Below are 16,603 nucleotides of genomic sequence, written 5' to 3'. Positions count from 1 at the left end.
GCTTCTCAAGCTCAGTTGAATTAGCAATCCTCTAAGCAGGGGTATTGCTTGAGCTGGCGCGTGGCCTCTAGTTTTGCTAGGTAGGCATGCTTAGGTTTCGAGACTGGCTCTGCTGCATATAATAAGACAGTTGGTCATATTGTTAAACAATTTGATTAAAAAAAATATAGTACAATCATGTTTTGGCATAATTACTGATATATCATAGTTTAAAAAAAAATAGTATAACAATCATGCTTTGACTATTAAAAAGAAACATAATCCAGATGAACCATAAGCATATAAGCAAGTATATCACAAATAACATTAGTAAACATATAATGTAGTAACAGTCAATAAGAAAATGTGTTTATCACAACAAAAGACATAATAAAATGTTGAACCAGTTTAGCATGATTTAAGATAATTTGCTTCAGATATTTCTAAATGTTGAAAAGTCGAACCAGTTTAACATTTTTCTAACTGCTGAGAAGTCTAACCTGTTTAACCTTGTAAAACTAAAACCTAATGATGAAGATGAAGTAGATGAAAAATATCATGAATCTATTTAGCACGAGCATTGGTAATGGTTGAAACATTTTAAATATATATTCTTAGGAAAATTGGATTACCTTTGCTACTCCCATTGCAGCTCTTATGTGTTGAGTCCAACTCAGTTATCCAGTGTGCCTAGTTATCAAAAATATATGATACACCAGCTGTTAAGAGAGAGGATAACAAAAAAGGCATTATAGTCTCAAAGTTCCATTCAAAAATATTTAAAAGACAGGTGTAGCAACCTGCCTAAAAATTTATAGCCTAGAGAGTCGCCACCTATTCTGAAGGGCGAATAGGAAACCCTACGCAGTATAGAGATCAGGGTAAGATACTATATTCAGGTCGAGGGAAGGTGTTAGGCACCCAAAACCCTTTCCTATTGGCTTTGAATCTAAGGTAAAGGTTTATAGCAAAATTACAGAGGTTAATAGCTAAGGAAATGAGAAGGGGAAAAATTGAGATTTTTGGGAAGGGGACTCGCCTTGTTGCCAAGTGCCTACGTATCTCCTTATGGAGAATCAGAGTCAACGTAGTTCGGGGAAGGGTTGTACACCCTTAGAGTTGAAATTTGATTTGAGATGGTTTTGAGGCTTTTTGAATGGTCTATCGTAGTTTGAATAAGGATGAAAATCCGTAGTTTGATTTGAAGTGTTTTGAATGTTTTAGATTTGGGAAGTGTTTTAGGCTTTGGGCGTACAACCCTGATTTTAATTTGTTACCATTAGTTGCAATAATCAATAGGTTTGATTACCACGGCTAACGGATTAAAGGGAGGATTGCTAACCACTATAATCAATAGATTCGATTACTACGAATAGCAAATGAATATGTTTTATAGAATTAATTTATTGATTTATCGTTACCTCTCATAATCGATAGATTCAATTACAAATGATAACGAATTGATAAGAAATACTAATCATCTTAACCAATAAGATGGTTACAACCTTTTAGCAAAAATAAGTTTATTCGAATTAATAGTATTTTAATTAATTAAACAATTAATTGATTATTACCCATCACGACCAATAGATTTAGTCGAAACGAATAATAAATTAAATCCTATTATTTTGGCAAAAAAATTAATGGGATTGGACAAACCCTAATGCATTGATAATAATGTCTAGGCTTTTGTGATTTTTTATAACTATTAAAAATGATTAAAATCAATTAACTCGAATAATCGAGATAATCAAAATAATCGGGAAAATATTATAATCCTAAAGCCTAATCCTAATATTCTACTCCTAGTTTTATAATTTAATCAAATTAAATATAAATACCTATCATTTAATCTAAATAATAAAATGAATAAAACAAATAATAAAATAAAGAAACCTGGTTTTAATTGCACGCGGCGCGCCTCTGAAGCCCCATGGTAGACTTGTGATTCTGGTATGTTGGATCTTGCTTAGTAACGATCCAGTGGTTGAATGAGGAGGGTGCACCATGCATCTCTTGAGGCCGTGCACACATGAACCTGAAGCTGAATAATTCACAAAAATTATGGTGGAGGCCAAGGATCGGTCCCAGGCTCTTGTAGACCAACCAACATCACCCTTGCCAACGGAGCAACGCGCGGTTGATGAAAAATATTGGCAACGAAACTAATATAAACAAAAGCCTGAATTTGAAATAAAGAAAACAGGCGCGCGGGGTCTTCTTCCTCGCTGAACTTTTCCTTAAAAACCAGAACCCTTAGGCAACGGTTCTCACGCGTTGCCATAGGTCTGCCAACATCCATATCATTATACATGCGCAATAAACATCGATTAAAGCCCAGACTAATCATACATAACCTCACGAACTCAGTAGTACCAATATTTTGGACTAATTTCGTCTCTAACTATTAATCCCCAATTTAAAACTTGCAAACCCTAATGATGGTGAAATCCTTAACCTGTAACGAAAATCAAATTGAACTATCCAGAAAGTTCTCACACATGATTCTAAGCATGAATGTCCGGTCGAAACATGTTTTGGATGCACAAATTCAGAAAATAAATCTTTGAAAAGAGTGTGCAAACCATAGCCTATACAGGCTTGTTCCTGGCGTATTGGTCAATGATGATGGTGCGGTTTGCTTCAGAATACCTCCAGGATTGCATTTGAATCATCACAATTGAGTGAATCGCCCTGCAATATAAAAATTCAATTTCAGTTTTGCTCCTATTTTTTGTGACTCGGCCATGGCCCTTGGAGGCTAGCCCCTGCAGCTTTTTCCCCCCTTTTGCATTAGGATTACTTCTTTATTTATAGAGAATCATCTTAGGTCAATTACATTGGATCAAATCTCTACAATTATTGAGATTGAAACTTGATTGAATCTTGATCTTGAACTTCCAAATTTGGCTAAAATTCAATCTTCTCTTGTCAATTTCCATGCCCACGAATTTGTAGTATGTATTTGAAATATTGATTGATTTTATTTGATTGGAAAATAAATCTTTGATTTTAAACAAGTTATTTTATATTTTATATCAATTATTAATACTTATTTGGATTAAAATCCAAATAAAATAAAAATAAACATTATAAAAATAAAATAATTATTTTAAGAATCACTAGAAGACCCATGGTCAAGTTTGAAATCCATATCTTAGGCCCATTTAGTCACCAACTCAAAATTCGTCACTTTGGTTTTTTATGTGTTTCTTGAATTTTAACCAACTTCTTCTGATCATATCTCTCTTGTTTTTAATCATATAAAAGTGATCTTGACCATTTTGGAAAGCTTGAAGAGTCATCTAAATGATGCCTTTGGTTTCATCTCAGTTGAAGCTTCTATGCTCAAGTTATGAGCTTTGACCCAAAAAGGTGTTTTTGTTGACGTTTTGGAGGACCTGTAATCTCTTTGACCATATCTCTTGAATGATGCATTTCTAGCCTTGGCTTGTGAGAGACAAAGTTGTAGAGAATCCAATTTCCTTCCAAATAGGCTTTGAGTGGGGAATTTTTGATGTTCCATGTGAACGTTATGGCCAGTCAAAGTTGAGTTGACTTTCTCCTTGAGAAACCCTAATTTGAACCTTTTTGTATTTGTTCATCTCTGAGTTCCTACTGATAAATCATGATCAATCTTTGATAAAATGATTGATATACCCTCACATACTTGATGTTGACCAAAAATCTCGAAGTTTGACTGTACTTTGACTATAGTTGACTTTTAGGTCAACATAGCCGATTATGGATCATCTGAACCTTGGGATTGAAGTTTGATGTATGAGAGAGTGACCTGAATAATCTATTGAAACTTGAACCATTGAAGATGTATAGAAGCCCCTTTGATTGAATATAAGAGGGCAAATTTTGGGGTATGACAGCTGCCCCTGTTCAATCTTCTTAAACCTGAAGAGTCAGATAGGCACGTCTGCCTATCGTGATCTAAAGGTAGAAGATGATTGAATATTGAGAATACCCTAAAATTTGCATTTGTCGGGGATGGGCTTAGAGATGCCATCCGAGGTAAATACCCCTTTTTTTCTTGGATGTGAAGCAGATACTTTTGAAAGGGACCCCTGTGTTTTGGTTGTAACACGGCCAAAAAAGACAACCTGAATTTTGTGCAATGTTATGATGCATGCGGCGTATGATGCAGTGAGCTTCTCAAAATAAATGAGAGCGATGTATGAATATGCATTATGTATGAATGAGGTATGTTAATCGAATGATGCATGATTGTTAGTTATGTTAGTTGAAGTTAGTAACCTTGGAAAAGAAAAATAGAACCTTGTTTGTTATTGTTGAAATCACCGCCGAGGGGCTAACGTGATAAACCATAACTTATTGTTGCTCGAGGACTACCGCAATAAGTGATGATTGGGATTGAAATTGAAGTTGAAATAGAAACGAGCTTTGGTACTGACGTACCAAAGAACTCGGTGCCATATCATCGCTAAAAACTAACGTGATAAGACGTAACGCGAAGGTTACGATTTGGGTTGGAATTGAAATTGAAATTGAAATTGGAATGAGTTTTGGCTATTGCCAAAGAGCTCGGTGCCATATCACTTCCGTGATAAGACGTAACGCGATGGTTACGATTTGGATTGAAATTGAAGGTGCCATTATCACTGCCGTGATAAAACGTAACGCGAAGGTTACGATTTGGATTGAAATTGAAGGTACCATTATCACTGCCGTGATAAGACGTAACGCGATGGTTACGATTTGGATTGAAATTGAATGTGCCATTATCACTGCCGTGATAAGACGTAACGTGAAGGTTACGATTTGGTTTGAAATTGAAGGTGCCATTATCACTGTCGTGATAAGACGTAACGCGAGGGTTACAATTCGGTTTGAAATTGAAGGTGCCATTATCACTGCCGTGATAAGACGTAACGCGAAGGTTATGATTTGGATTGAAATTGAAGGTGCCATTATCACTGCCGTGATAAGACGTAACGCGAAGGTTACGATTTGGATTGAAATTGAAGGTGCCATTATCACTGCCGTGATAAGACGTAACGCGAAGGTTACGATTTGGATTGAAATTGAAGGTGCCATTATCACTACCTTGATAAGACGTAACGCGATGGTTACGATTTGGTTTAAAATTGGAATTGAAATGGAAACGAGATCTAAAAGGGTTTGGAATAGGATTGAGATAGGATTGGAATAGGATTTGAAATAGGATTTGGAAAATAGGAGTTGGGAAATTAGTTTGGAATTGGAATGGGATTTGAAATAGGATTTGGATTTTGAGGTAACGGGCAGTCGGGAACTGGCTACCAGGTGGGAACTGGGTTATGATGTAACAGCCAGACGGGAACTGACTACCAATTGGATTCGATGGTTTTCCAAGAGAACTGGACTTTGCAAGGATTTTCTAGGACGAGAACTGGACTTTGTAAGGATTTTCCAGGACGAAAACTGGACTTTGTAAGGATTTAGATTTGCAAATGAAAATTGGGCTTTTATAGTGTATGAATGTACCAGGCGATATGCATGGTTTGATGTTGGAGTGAAGCGACATGATTAATGCATGACGATGATTTATGATGACTTGGATGTTTTGATGTGTGGGATGATGCTTATGCTCATGCTTATGCTGATTGATGTAATGAGTGGAACGAAATAATGTCTTCTATAAAACTTCCTGAAGAAGGTTTCCGGAATGGATGCGAACATTTGTCTTGAAGGTCTACCTAAAAAGGTTCTTGGAAAGGATAATGGATGTCTTAGAAAAGACTACTTAGGAAGGTTCGTAGAATGTCTTAGAGAAAAATACTTGAAGAGATTCCTGAAAAGGATGCCAAATTGTTTTGAAAAAGACTACCTGGAAAGGTACTTAGAACAAGAATGTCTCGAAGAAGACTACCTGAAAAGGTGCTTAGAAGAAGATTGTCTTGAAGAAGACTACTTGAAAAGGTGCTTAGAAGAAGATTGGCTTAAAGAAGACTACCTCAAAAGGTACTTAGAAAAGGAATGTCTTGAAGAAGACTACCTAAAAAGGTACTTATAAAAAGAATGTCTTGGAGAAGACTACCCTAAAAAAGGTTCTTGGAAGTGATGATGATTGTCTTAAAGAAGACTACCTAAAAAGGTTCCTAGAAAGGGTGATGAACGCCTTAGAAAAGACTACTTGAAAAGGTTCCTAGAAAGGATCGTAGGATTTGTCTTAAAGAAGACTGCCTAGAAAGGTGTGGTGTAATGTATCAGCCAATGTATGTAATGCATGATTTAGATGTGTTTGCATGATGCCCCAATGATAGGTTGTTTGATAACCAAGAGCGTATATAGCTCGCTACAGTTGTAAGGTTGTTGGATGCTAGCGCGATTTCCCACTATCTGCTTTTGAACTTTGAAGATCGTAGTTAGGAGAAAGATTGATTCGAAGTTGTAAAGTGTGAAGACGCCTTTTCCTTTTATTGTGCGTCTTATGGATTTGATATCCATTGCCCCAGTATTTTTGTGGAAAAAGATTCTTATGAGGGAAGTGCCCCAGGAAATAGCCTTGTCATATGCTTCGACATTTAGATTGAAGGGTGTGCCCCTGACTTTCCAGATATGGAGGGTTATCCATGGTTTTCTATCCATTTTGAATTTATCCCATGCTTGACATGCCCCTGATTGAGATTGCTTTGAGATGTGACCCAAGTCAATTGAACCTTAGGAATAATGCCCCTAGTTAATAGGATGTTTGATTGTATGCCCCTGTTTAGGAAAACCCTCTGGTCGTGGTTTCCCCATTCAAGAGTCTTTATCAGAAATGATCGCATTTGTGCTAAGTGCATATTCGTAGATGGCGTTGTACCCTTTGAGAAGTAACTCTAATGTGATGCAAATGCAAGTTTTGAAATCGAAGGAGTGGATGATTAGAAATGAATGCTTGAAGAAGCCTAGTGATTAGAAATAGTTTTAACAAACTTTAGGAGTCAGTATAACAAAAATCCTGCTTAATATGCTTTCGTAGTTGACCTTGCCTCAATTAGGACTTTTAAATGTTGTAGCTTGGCTTGGTTCAAAGTTTAGGAAACAACGGATATAAGGCTCAAAATTTATTTAACCCATCCATTTCTCCTTGATGTTCTCCAAGTCCTAAGCATTCGCTTAATCCAATGAACGTGCTTTGTTTGTAAGAGAATTGTTTTAGTTCTGATGTTGAGCAGCAGCCTTAGTAGGGATCAATAATTAATGAAAAAGTGGTGAAGATCCAAGCATTGATGTGAATGTTGCGAAGATCCAAGCATTGATGTGAAGCTTTGATGATTTAGCAACCACATGATTATCCTTTGTATTTCGCCTTCGTTTTTTATCCCTTATTTTTGCATGAACCAATTCCTTTGAGTTTGGTCCATCGGGATGCCATAATTTTTGCCTAAGTCGTTTTTGTTTTCTTTCATGAAATCTTCCATTTTGACTTAGCGGGCGTTTTCTCCTTCTTTTTTTTTTTGAATGCCCCTTTGGAAATATTGATCCTTGGGTATTGAATGTTGTGACTGCCATATTGGTTTTAATTTGTAAGCTTCGACTTTGACACTTCCTCGATCTTGAATGATGTATTGAGGAAGAAGATTGTTGTGAATGTTATCTTCATTTGCTTCCTCAACCTTGGATGAACGCGAGGAAGAAGATATGCTTGAAACTTTGCTTGATCCCTATGCTTGGATTGACTGATTCTCTTGACAACCAAAATACATCATTGAATTAATCGAAATCTACCCTGCCCCTGGTTGAAATCAAGGTTTTTTTTTTAAAAGTAGAAACAAACTCCAACTCCTGGCTCGAGGGGGTGACGAGGGATTAACATCCTTATACCTCCACTATTTAGGGATTTGAAACAATGCCTGTACATCGACGGTTCGGTCTTACCTTGAAAGCATATATTTAGCTGGACTTAGTTATTTGTATTCGTCATTCTCCCTCAAGTTTGTTAATGATTTGAAAGATAATTTGAAATGGAAAGTCGTAGTAATGCAAGAGCGGAGCGAAAGAATTGATTTCAAAACATGCATGATTATTTTATTGAATTACTATTCGAAAGGTACAAAGTTTTACATCAATTAGCATTTTGTGATCGTAGGAAATACAACTTGAAAGATAAACCTATTAATCCTAAGGGCAATCTCCTTTGTGAATCCGTCGACTTTGTTTTACTCCTTAGTTCATTGACTTGTAGAAGTGAAGGGTAATCTCGAATTCTCCTTGGGCATGTCAAACCTGTCAGAAATAATTGTAAGCGGCGGGTTTTCATCGTATCGGAACTTCATGAGTTTCCTTTAACTGAACCTCTTCTGCTTTTTTTTTAGGATAGCACCACACCATTTGCAGCCTTCAAAGTTTGTAGATTGATAGAAAAACCTATGGCCTTTTTTCCCCTTGGTATGGAGTTAGCATATGTCGCATTCCCTCCATCGTAGTCACGCATTTTTGTTCAGGGTATTGCCCTAGTTGGATTAATCCTTGCTCGATGATAACCTTTGATGTATTTATGATCCTGTTACGACGAGGCATGGACATGCGGCTGGCACGGTGAAAGACATCTTTTTTTCCTTAGCAGGACCAAGATCATTCTCGATAGCTTATCCTCCTTTCTCCATAGTCTACGATCTTTTGATTTTTTTTCTTTGTGAGCCTCGAGAAATCGGCTAGCACGGTAAGTGTGGGTGCGGGTGAAGATAGAAATGCAAATGTAGATGTAAATGAATGTATGGATGCATGGAAATGCAAATGCATGCGTATGCACAAGAATCCTTGTATTATAACTCCTTGCATGCGATGCAGACGGGTGACATGTGATCCTAAGGATAACCTTAGAGGCGACATTGGGCCCTCGTGGAATCTTTGTAGGATAAATGTTATGACACGCCGATGGAAATCCCTTACATTAGGGAGTACGGAGAAGGTAGCGGCTGGTGACCGTTCAAGACGGTCGCCAAGTCTCATGGCCATCGAGAGGCCGATAGACGTGTACCAATGAATTTGTCCCTCGTGGGAAGATTCTCTATGCGGAACACAACCTATCTAAGGATGATATCGGATGAAAAGAAATCCCTACATGCTAGGGAATGAAGGATGTATAGATGGAAATCCAAATCCTACAAGTTAGAGGGTGTGCGGGAGCAAGCACGGGTTGACCGTTCAAGACAGTTACCAGCTCTCAGGGCCATCGAGAGGCCAATCGACGTGCGTTAATGAGGACGTCCTTCAGGGGAAGGACGTGTCGTTTGTAAAGACAAGTGGACGAAAAAAGAGAATCCCTATAGGCTAGGGAGTACGTAGGAGTAAGCATGGGGTGACCGTTCGAGACAGTCACTGGATCTCATGGCCATCGAGAGGCCAATCAACGTGCATAAATGAAGGTGTCCTTCGTGGTAAGGACATGGTCTTAGAAATAGAGTCCATACAGGCTAGGGACCACGTAGGAATACCTGCAAAATTGAAACGCATACATTCGTGGCATATAAATCGCGAATATATATCAAGCATAAAAGTACAAAAGTCCTAGGTTCATAGGTTCATAGGTTCGACGTAGCGGCTCTTGGGAGCCAACCTTTTTATAGGGGGTTCTAGAAGGTCTCATGGGGTCGTTCGTAGCCTCCGAGACTTTTTGTCTCTTCGGATTTTAGAACAACTCATTTCATCCATGAGGTTCGAATTTTTGGGGTAGGTTCTCGGAGAGATCAGCCAAGTATCCAGTCCTGCCCTCAACAAAGTCAAGCCTCGTTTTGGACATTTCCGAATACTCAACCCACTCCGAGTGGAGTTATCAATGAGACTCGTAGGCGATTCATGTCCCCTATTGATCTCAAAGTTAACTCCCACACTTAGGGTTTTAACATTACATAATATGCCAGCAGTGTATATAAAAACATAACAATTAGGCAATTAAATATAAATATATTAACATAAACAATTAAATATAAACACATTATAAACAATTAAATATTTTTTTTTTAGATAAAAAACAAATAAACAAATTTTTTTTATAAAAAAATAAAAAAAATTACAAACCCTAAAAAAGCGAATTAGCCGAACCCTAAAAAGTTGCCAAACCTAAACCAATTGCCAAAACCTAAAACCTATAGGAGCATAGTATTCACCATTTAAGTTGTCCCCAGCAGAGTCGCCAGCTGTAGCAACCTGCCTAAAAATTTATAGCTTAGAGAGTCGCCACCTATTCTGAAGGGCGAATAGGAAACCCTACGCAGTATAGAGATCAGGGTAAGATACTATATTCAGGTCGAGGGAAGGTGTTAGGCACCCAAAACCCTTTTCTATTGGATTTGAATCTAAGGTAAAGGTTTATAGCAAAATTACAGAGGTTAATAGCTAAGGAAATGAGAAGGGGAAAAACTGAGATTTTTGGGAAGGGGACTCGCCTTGTTGCCAAGTGCCTACGTATCTCCTTATGGAGAATCAGAGTCAACGTAGTTCGGGGAAGGGTTGTACGCCCTTAGAGTTGAAATTTGATTTGAGATGGTTTTGAGGCTTTTTGAATGGTCTATCGTAGTTTGAATAAGGATGAAAATCCGTAGTTTGATTTGAAGTGTTTTGAATGTTTTAGATTTGGGAAGTGTTTTAGGCTTTGGGTGTACAACCCTGGTTTTAATTTGTTACCATTAGTTGCAATAATCAATAGGTTTGATTACCACGGCTAACGGATTAAAGGGAGGATTGCTAACCACTATAATCGATAGATTCGATTACTACGAATAGCAAATGAATATGTTTTATAGAATTAATTTATTGATTTATCGTTACCTCTCATAATCGATAGATTCAATTACAAATGATAACGAATTGATAAGAAATACTAATCATCTTAACCAATAAGATGGTTACAACCTTTTAGCAAAAATAAGTTTATTCGAATTAATAGTATTTTAATTAATTAAACAATTAATTGATTATTACCCATCACGACCAATAGATTTAGTCGAAACGAATAATAAATTAAATCCTATTATTTTGGCAAAAAAACTAATGGGATTGGACAACCCCTAATGCATTGATAATAATGTCTAGGCTTTTGTGATTTTTTATAACTATTAAAAATGATTAAAATCAATTAACTCGAATAATCGAGATAATCAAAATAATCGGGAAAATATTATAATCCTAAAGCCTAATCCTAATATTCTACTCCTAGTTTTATAATTTAATCAAATTAAATATAAATACCTATCATTTAATCTAAATAATAAAATGAATTAAACAAATAATAAAATAAAGAAACCTGGTTTTAATTGCACGCGGCGCGCCTCTGAAGCCCCATGGTAGACTTGCGATTCTGGTATGTTGGATCTTGCTTAATAACGATCCAGTGGTTGAATGAGGAGGGTGCACCATGCATCTCTTGAGGCCGTGCACACATGAACCTGAAGCTGAATAATTCACAAAAAATTATGGTGGAGGCCAAGGATCGATCCCAGGCTCTTGTAGACCAACCAACATCACCCTTGCCAACGGAGCAACGCGCGGTTGATGAAAAATATTGGCAACGAAACTAATATAAACAAAAGCCTGAATTTGAAATAAAGAAAACAGGCGCCCGGGGTCTTCTTCCTCGCTGAACTTTTCCTGAAAAACCAGAACCCTTAGGCAACGGTTCTCACGCGTTGCCATAGGTCTGCCAACATCCATATCTTTATACATGCGCAATAAACATCGATTAAAGCCCAGACTAATCATACATAACCTCACGAACTCAGTAGTACCAATATTTTGGACTAATTTCGTCTCTAACTATCAATCCCCAATTTAAAACTTACAAACCCTAATGATGGTGAAATCCTTAACCTGTAACGAAAATCAAATTGAACTATCCAGAAAGTTCTCACACATGATTCTAAGCATGAATGTCCGGTCGAAACATGTTTTGGATGCACAAATTCAGAAAATAAATCTTTGAAAAGAGTGTGCAAACCATAGCCTATACAGGCTTGTTCCTGGCGTATTGGTCAATGATGATGGTACGGTTTGCTTCAGAATACCTCCAGGATTGCATTTGAATCATCACAATTGAGTGAATTTCCCTGCAATATAAAATTTCAATTTCAATTTTGCTCCTATTTTTTGTGACTCGGCCATGGCCCTTGGAGGCTAGCCCCTGCAGCTTTTTCCCCCCTTTTGCATTAGGATTACTTCTTTATTTATAGAGAATCATCTTAGGTCAATTACATTGGATCAAATCTCTACAATTATTGAGATTGAAACTTGATTGAATCTTGATCTTGAACTTCCAAATTTGGCTAAAATTCAATCTTCTCTTGGCAATTTCCATGCCCACGAATTTGTAGTATGTATTTGACATATTGATTGATTTTATTTGATTGGAAAATAAATCTTTGATTTTAAACAAGTTATTTAATATTTTATATCAATTATTAATACTTATTTGGATTAAAATCCAAATAAAATAAAAATAAACATTATAAAAATAAAATAATTATTTTAAGAATCATTAGAAGACCCATGGTCAAGTTTGAAATCCATATCTTAGGCCCATTTAGTCACCAACTCAAAATTCGTCACTTTGGTTTTTTATGTGTTTCTTGAATTTTAACCAACTTCTTCTGATCATATCTCTCTTGTTTTTAATCATATAAAAGTGATCTTGACCATTTTGGAAAGCTTGAAGAGTCATATAAATGATGCCTTTGGTTTCATCTCAGTTGAAGCTTCTATGCTCAAGTTATGAGCTTTGACCCAAAAAGGTGTTTTTGTTGACTTTTTGGAGGACCTATAATCTCTTTGACCATATCTCTTGAATGATGCATTTCTAGCCTTGGCTTGTGAGAGACAAAGTTGTAGATAATCCAATTTCCTTCCAAATAGGCTTTGAGTGGGGAATTTTCGATGTTCCATGTGAAAGTTATGGCCAGTCAAAGTTGAGTTGACTTTCTCCTTGAGAAACCCTAATTTGAACCTTTTTGTATTTGTTCATCTCTGAGTTCCTACTGATAAATCATGATCAATCTTTGATCAAATGATTGATATACCCTCACATACTTGATGTTGACCAAAAATCTCGAAGTTTGACTGTACTTTGACTATAGTTGACTTTTAGGTCAACATAGCCGATTATGGATCATTTGAACCTTGGGATTGAAGTTTGATGTATGAGAGAGTGACCTGAATAAGCCATTGAAACTTGAACCATTGAAGATGTATAGAAGCCCCTTTGATTGAATATAAGAGGGCAAATTTTGGGGTATGACAACAGGTTGCAATTTCAGTTCTGACACAGTAGTTCCACAATCATCTTCAATTTTTCGAAACTTGAGAAATTGAAACATAGATAGCTTCATCATTTCCAAATTTAATAATCTAAATAAATGGGCATTTGACAATGATTAGCTCTGTTAAGGGAGGCTAGATAAGATACGTTAAATTTGATAATGCTTCCGACTTCTTCAAACTAACCTATTTTGTCAACTTATGTTTAATTTAATCATCTACATGTTACATAACTTTCTAACTTTAATAGAGTCAACTTACTCCGAGCGTGCAAGACCCCTTAGCAAAATTCTCACAATGGTTGGTCTTGATTTTTCTTCCCATCAGAGCTACGGCAACAGGAACTCCTTGTCACAATCCATGTTGTTAATTCATCCACGAATAAAATTTCTAGTTCAAATTCAGAAACAATATTATGATTCGCTTTTGTAAGATCCCTTAACAAATCAGATATCAAAAAATAACATATCTACGAAATAATCTTATTACAAAAAATTCACTCACAAACTTATTTGTGCAATGAGCATAAGTTCTGATCTACTTTGTTCCGTAGAAGGTAGTTGACAAAACGTGTGATCCCATGAGTAGGGTAACCTAGAGTTTGACACACGGGAGCCAAACAAAGACTCCCTCTACAGCACCACAGAACAACGGTCTCTGATGATTGCTTCAACCTAGAGTTTGACACACCGCAACCAGCTTCTCCGCCACATTAATAAAGTTGCTAAACCCAGAGTTTGACACACGCACAACCAACTTCTGCATCATTTATGTCTTCTAAAACACCCTGAAACATGGCAGAAAAGATAATCCGTTTTAGCTCAACACAAAACGGTTCACTAACACCATACAAAAAGTAAATGCATAGGAAAACCCGAGCCAAATTGAACTGGTTGCAATAATCCATAACAGCAAAAACTCATCTCACTGAGTGCTCAGGCAATAGCGGCGAGAATGAAGCTGAAAAAAATACATGTGAAACAACCAAAGTATTAGCAACTATGATTCCATAGAGAGAAAAGATACAAAAACAATACCTAGTGGATAAAACAACCAAAAAAGAAGAAGAAGGAAAGATTGAGAATAAAAAAACAAAAATCAGAAAGATCTCACCTATTCTGAATCGCAACGACACTAGAGCCACGAACAACAACCGTTCATCAGCATCACCAAATCGTCACATGCAACACAACTAAACCATTAGCGATCTCCATCAACATCCAACAACTCAGTTACACCAACAACATCACCAAACCTGCTTTAACAAATCCATGAGCCACCATTTTTGTTCCCATTTCGAAAATGCACCAACGCTTCTAGGGTTTGGAAAGAAAGATTCACATATGGTATTGGAGAAAGAAACAGATGTGTGAAATGAAAGGAATAGAGGTGAAAAATTATATGAAAAGGTTAATACACATTATAATGCTTTTCCCGGGTAAAGAGATGTTCAAATAAAATTTGAAAATAAGGGGTGCCACTTGTAAGATTCAAGTAATATGATTGGCTAAAAGAAATGGATTTAGTGAATTATCAAAAAGGACTTTTCATAATGCAAAATGAAAAGCTCCTAAAGGATAAAATTGGGAGTTTGGTAGCACTCCTCATTCTTAGTTAGGTAGTTGATTTTTAGTTAGGTAGTTGATATGTATCACCATGCTTCAATATTCAACCTCATAACTAAACCTTCACACCATAACTAACCTTCATATCTCTTTACACCATTGATATTAACATCACACAGAAACTCACATCATCAAAACTATTTAAATAAGACCACTATTCATAAACTCCATATACAACTTGTTTTTCACAAAGTTCAAATACCATAAACAATACAAACCTTCCTGCAAACTCCATCAACTTGTACCATGTAAAATCACAACACCGTATCACCATCTCCAATTTCACCTTCATCCTTTCATGAACAAAAATTCCGCCGAACCACCGAGACGCAGCAACACCGTTCGGACGAGACTCACGAACCCAAGCGCCTACTCCCGGCCAACTACCGCATGGTAGGTTCCTCTTCTCGTTTTCTTTAGATTTGTATTTGGTTTTATGTGTTAGATGTGTATTGTTGATTGAATTTTTAGTAGAAAACGTGAAAGAAGAAGAGGGACTATCGTACGAAAGAAAGGGATAGCATTTTTGGCTTCCTGATAACAACAAAGCAGTGCCTTGTATTAATTTTTAAGTTTTTAATCTCTTTGGAGAATAGGGTTAGTTTAGGATCTTATTGGGCTATGGTTTCTTTTTTTTGGTTCTCAATATTTACTAACCTCTTACCTCTATTTTAATTCACACCCTTCTTTAGATTTGATATTTTAATTGGTTTTTTAATTAGTTTAATTAAATTAATTATTAGGATGCTCACCTTGTTTAGTTAGTTAATTATTCTTCTAGTTAATTAATTATTTATTAGGATTAGGTTAACCTAATTTATTCTTCTAATTGAATCATAAAAACAACAAAAATATAAAAAAATACTAAAATAATGGTTGAACTTTGCATATAATTAATACTCTCTCCGCGTTCCCTTTCGATTGCAACATGTGGCCACCTAGTTTAGTTGCTGAACAACGATTCTATGTATGTTCTCCACGGTGTTCCCTTGCTATTTACTTTTGATCAACGCCTATGGGTTAACCTCAGGGGGGCATACGATCATAATCAGACGATTGTAACTACGTTAGCGCACCATAGCACCCTGAATCTAATCAAAACATCTAACAAATTCAAAAACCTTTTCTACTAACATAATAAAAACTCAAGATATTTTTCAATAAAGGATCGTTTAAATTGCTTTCAAATAAAAAATGTGAACTACGTCTACGATCACTCACTTTTCAAACCCAAATAATGTTCAAGGATAACTTGAAAGCAACTTAACACAATCCTATAAAAAACACCAACCAGACACTACGAACTACGAATTGGGACTCTGATTCTTCATAAGGAGATACGTAGGCATTCAATTAAAATCGAGGCGAGTCCCCTAACTAAAAAACTAAAACCCTTATAAATATGAAAATAAATTGAATATGAACCTCGTTTAAAACCTAAACCTAAAAGGGGGTTCTCCTTGAGTACAAAATAAATAAAGGGTGCCTAACACCTTCCCTTTATTTAATCGACTCGCGAACTTAGAATCTATAGACGATTAGGGTTATACGTTATCTTCCTTTCATCTTAGCATAACAATTAATGATGGCGACTCTCAATTTCAAAGTGGGACGCTACACTCATTTGCCAACCAAGTCAAAAGTATAAACATGAAACTTCCTCAGAATTTAATAAGGAACTCAACCATATCAACCGTTTAATTTAAAACCTAAAGATGAGAAAGAATTTAAACACGAACCAGAAAAACCTAAAA

The 16,603-nt window shown here is 36.4% G+C and overlaps 1 long non-coding RNA gene across 2 annotated transcripts; it reads right to left on the bottom strand.

Moving 5' to 3' along the window:
• Positions 1-610: 610 nt before the first annotated feature.
• Positions 611-15,413, bottom strand: LOC131662502 (uncharacterized). Of its 2 annotated transcripts, none has more exons than XR_009301620.1 (3): positions 13,729-14,851; positions 13,486-13,614; positions 611-669 (listed from the first exon to the last, which is right to left on the bottom strand). It is a non-coding gene; the product is annotated as an uncharacterized LOC131662502 (long non-coding RNA). The 2 variants fall into 2 exon arrangements; XR_009301619.1 differs by lacking the exon at positions 611-669 and having other exon boundaries at positions 12,611-13,614; positions 13,729-14,184; positions 14,338-15,413.
• Positions 15,414-16,603: the final 1,190 nt, after the last annotated feature.

Source organism: Vicia villosa, linkage group LG3 (genome assembly GCF_029867415.1).
Source record: "Vicia villosa cultivar HV-30 ecotype Madison, WI linkage group LG3, Vvil1.0, whole genome shotgun sequence".
In the NCBI taxonomy this organism is placed as follows: domain Eukaryota; kingdom Viridiplantae; phylum Streptophyta; class Magnoliopsida; order Fabales; family Fabaceae; genus Vicia; species Vicia villosa.
Note: the sequence above shows the minus strand (reverse complement) of the source record. Positions and strands in the feature narration are given on the sequence as shown.